This window comes from Pseudochaenichthys georgianus, chromosome 9 (assembly GCF_902827115.2).
Source record: "Pseudochaenichthys georgianus chromosome 9, fPseGeo1.2, whole genome shotgun sequence".
Taxonomy (NCBI): domain Eukaryota; kingdom Metazoa; phylum Chordata; class Actinopteri; order Perciformes; family Channichthyidae; genus Pseudochaenichthys; species Pseudochaenichthys georgianus.
Genome location: NC_047511.1, coordinates 24,097,761 through 24,102,719, shown reverse-complemented (window position 1 = coordinate 24,102,719; position 4,959 = coordinate 24,097,761).

Below are 4,959 nucleotides of genomic sequence, written 5' to 3'. Positions count from 1 at the left end.
TTGAAATGTTTTTGCTCTATGAAACCTGATGTACTTATATGATTCTGTTTTCTTCAAGTTTGTATTTTGTTGGTCGAACGCACTTATTGTAAGTCGCTTTGGATAAAAGCGTCAGCTAAATGCAATGTAATAATTTATATTGACTATGTTGAATTTATCCTTGAGATACAGTAATTGACTGTGACAGACGGATAACTTAAATGGAGAAATGTGATGTTTGTAAAGTTCAGCTATTTGAATGTAACTGTGTACTTTGAATTTTGAATAAGAAGCATTCCAGACGATCAACCGGATCCTGTGTATAATTATTGCTGCTGCACTTTTCTGTTTTCTACAGAAATCATTTATTGTTGCTGTGGTACCCAAGCTTTTGGGACCCGTAACAAAAAATGTTGTGCAGCTGAGTGTCAAGAACTGCTTCAAATAGTGATAGGATTAATTGTAGTGCTCCACCTGTATACATGTATGTTTGTTTGTTTGTTAATTTGAGTAAAGTTCCATTGTGATTGACATAATTGTTGTTTTCTATGGTTGCCAATTGACCCACAGTCAGTGGTTCATGAACAGTTCATGTACATGAACAGTTCATGAACAGTTCATAGCCAGCCATTGAATTATATTCAGTGACTGGGTATGAACTGTTCATGAACGGTTCATGAAGTTGTTATGAACAGTTCTTGATATGTTCATGAACAATTCTTGAAATGTTCTTGGTTGAATATCCCTACACTCACTGAAAACTCCATTTCATGAATTGTTCATGAACCTGCCTAAAACCATATTCCATGAATTGTTCATGAACCATTCCAGCACAGGAGTTTCATGAGTAGTTCATGAACTGCCCTAGTGCCATTTAATGTTCATGTCACTTTCATGAACAGTTCATCAACTTTGTTATGAGCTGTCTATGAGCTGTTCATGAATATGGTTCACTAATATTTCATGAACTTTTCATGACAAGTTCATGAACAGTTCACTATCATCTCACTGGGGAGTGGTGATGGCATCCCTGAGAGAAATAGAGAGAAACATGAAGAGAGTAGTGTTGTCACGATACCAACATTTTGGTTTCGATACCGATACCAAGTCAAGAATTGCGATTCCGATTCTTTTTCGATACTTTTCTTAAAAAAAGGGAAACACGGAATATCGGCTTTAAAATGAGGAATAACAGATGATTTTAGCAGTCGGAACAACTAAAGCAGCAGTGTTACTAAGAACAGAAACGCCAAAGAGTCACATCTAATATAAATATATATAAAAGCATTTATTTTAATTGTGTAGCAGTGAGTTTAACATTTTGGCAGCACTGTTGAGCATTTTGAAAATGTATTTTCATGCCTCTGTGCAAGGCTTAGTCTTTCTATCTTTATAGCCACTGGTGTAAAGTAACTAAATTCATAAACTCAAGTACTACTTGGGTACAATTTTGAGATACTTGTACTTTATTTAAGTATTTCAATGTTTCTTTTGCTACTTTGTACTTCTAATCCACTACAGTTCAGAAATAATGGTGTACTTTTCCTCCACTACATGTATTTAATCCCTTTAGTTACTTCACAGATCTGGATGAATGATGTGAAATATAATCAAGTGTTAAATCAGACTTTAGTTCCACCTGGAGTAAATCCACCAGCTACCCTGCAGTCTACAAAGTCATTCAAACTAGCTGCACATTTACCAGCTTTGAGAACACTTTCATGATCAATCATTATAAAACATATCATATATATTATTCTGAAATGGACCAATCTGCACAATGACTACTTTTACTGTCGCTACTTTAATACTTTTACTTGAGGAACATTTTGAATGCAGTACTTTTACTGTAACAGAGTATTCCTACACTCTGGTGCTTCTAGTACAAGACCTGAGCACTTCTACTTTTACTGTCGCTACTTTAACTATATTTTGATGATAATACTTTTGTACTTTTATTTGAGGAACATTTTGATTGCAGGATTGTTCCTACATTCTGGTACTTCTACTTTAACTCAAGTACAAGACCTGGGTACTTCTACTTTTACTCAAGTACAAGATATATACTTATACCACCTCCGTTTATAGCCTATGAAAAAAACTAATAGAAAACGAAGGCTAAAGCTAACGTTAGCAGATAGTGATGCTAGTTTGCTAGTTAAGTTTGCTCAACGATAATATTGCGACAGAAACACTTTTCAGTGCACATCACGCTCTTCCGCTGCGACAGGGAGCTCTGCTCTGAACACCTGAACGCCCGTTCACAGACTTCTGGCGTCTTTTTTGTCAACAAGCCGAGGCGCAGCGGCAGTTGCACTCCCACTTGCAGCCATGCTTCTCCTTTTCTCACATGCTCTGGCAGCTAGCGCGTGGCCGCGTGCAAGAGAGAGGGGAGGGACTTAGAACGTGCTTGAGAGGAGCGGGACTGCAGGCACGGCTGCAGTGCAAGGAGTGGAAGCAGAGCGTTGAACACACACGGCTCTTATTAAACGGCGTTTTTTCACGGGAGTACTTTTCCCCGTCATTCTTAAAGTACCGATACTAATGAAACGGAGGAATCGTACCGTTTTTAACGGCAGGGTATCGCGGTACCTTTCAAGTATCGGTACACCGTGCAACACTAGAAGAGAGTGTTTGTATGTGTGCATTTGTTCTTGTGTGGTTATACTATATGTTATACCTCACAGGGACAGAACGATAAAGACCATTTTGTTTATTCTTAAAGGACCTAACGCCAGGGTAGTTTACATTGGAGAAGCATATTTCTTTCAATAATATCAACCCAAACTGTTCCCCCGATGATCCAGTAAGTCTTGTTTGCTGGACAGAATATGTCTAGGAGGTGATTGTCTCCAGGGTAGAACTTTATCCAATCCCTACTCTTCTTTCTCTGATGTTTGCAGGTCTCCCTTGAAAAGAGATCTATGATCTCAATGGGACCAATCTGGATAAATAAAGGTTTGAAATGAAATGAAATGTTGACGAGTGATCTCTTCTTTATTCAATATGCTCCAGTAATGAGGACAGAAAAACAAACATTAAACTAAAATGTAATGAAGTTCATTGGAACATCAGGCTGCTGCATCTAAATTTCCCCCATCACTGTAACAAATATTTAGTAGTAGCAGTAATACATTTTAACATAGTATACATTTCTCATCAAATGCTCTGCAAAAGGTTAAGTGATGTTTCGTAAAATGTCTATTTCTGTAAATAATTTTCCTTCTTAAACTATACAGAATTTCTTCGCGCCCACTATGGGAATTACCGCTATAAATCCTCTCAAGTATAGAGAGCAAGAGCGTATGTGTGTAATGTATGTGGAAGCCTCTATGGACATACATACCACATACTTGTGTATTTAAGATCAATCATAGATGTCTCAGAGAGTTTTTGCTTTTAAAATCTTCAGTCTTATCTTGCATCACAAAGTAAATATTCCAAAAAGCAGTTTTACTTCCCTGGATGAATGAGAATTTCCACACAGGCGTGTTTCTCCAGGGGTTCGGGACATACTATCTGCTGATAAATAATTAATAAGAACATTCCTCCTTCTTCAGCTGGATGTTATCAGCCTAGCTGGTGTGAAAACTGTTGTTTTATGTTCTGACCTACACCCAGTTTTTCAGCAGCCTTACTCCAAAGCTGTTGTTTTTGTTCACCCTTTCTGTCCAAAGTTAAATGAACACTCAGACTCACAAAAACAACAAACAGCAGCCTGTCCCCGTTGAAATGTTTATTTGACCTGCAACAAAACAGTTTGTTTCTTAATATCTATGCTTGATATATTATGACATTTTATCACAACGACATCAGCTGTGGGCTGTGTGTGTTCCCAACTTCACCTTACCGGGCCTGCGCACATGCAATCAACATACACACTATGTATTTATGGCTGTGTACACTCCTCTTTGTGTGTGTGTGTGTGTGTGTGTGTGTGTGTGTGTGTGTGTGTGTGTGTGTGTGTGTGCGCACTCACAATTTCAAGGTTATATTACCTACAACTGTATTGGGTTACTTGTTGTTTTCGTTGTTGTTGTTTGAAACCAAAAACCACCTCTTTCCATTTCTTACCCTTAAGTGCATTACTTCGACTGGGCAAAAGCCGGGTTAATGGTAAAGAGTAGATTGCATGGTGGTATTTTATCCTTAGATCTAATTCAGAGAAGTCTAACTTATCCTCATTACAGGGACCTGTAGAGGAGCAAATGACAAATCACAGTGTGCGATAATAAAGGTGACACTGTGGAAATCTCTTGGCTGGGATCCATCTCATCATTATGAGAGCATTATGAATGGATGTAATAAAAGTGAATTAAGACAGGACACCGCTGATATAGATATTAGGAGCACATTGTCCCTTCCCCAATGTGAATGGTGCTTCAGCAGGCTTCTGCAATAAGAGCCTCAATTTGGAGAGGCTATGCTCAACTCAGAGTAATACTTACATACAATCAGGACCAAAAAGCTGGGAGGAGAGAGGGTGGGCAACTATTGAGTCCTCTTTTGTACTCTCACTGCTCTTTCATTATAGCAATGAATGTAAAAAAGCCTTTGATATCCCTGGCTACAGTGTGCAGTCATTCGGTTGTACAGGGCCTCACGTCTCTCTTTGAAGTCTCAGGAAGAAATTGATGTTCCACTGTCCCTTTATGACTCTTCTGTCGAAAAGAAATATAGATTAATAGGCCCCGGACAAAGCTAATAGCCAGACTTGTTCAAAGCAAAGCAGCAGAATAATAGTGCCGTGTGTCACTTCAAGCCAAAGAACATTAATCTCTTATTAATACCAGTTGAATTTATTTTCAAACTGTACTTTCTCGGCTTCTGTCTTCCCTTCTCTCTCATCCTCTGGCGGCTGTTGCTCTGTGGAAAAGGCCACCGTTGAAGAGCTCAGCTATACATCATTGATGAGGGTACAATAGCATTAGTGTATGCTTAGCCTGCTAATTGTCATCGCCATTATGAAAAGTTTTCTAA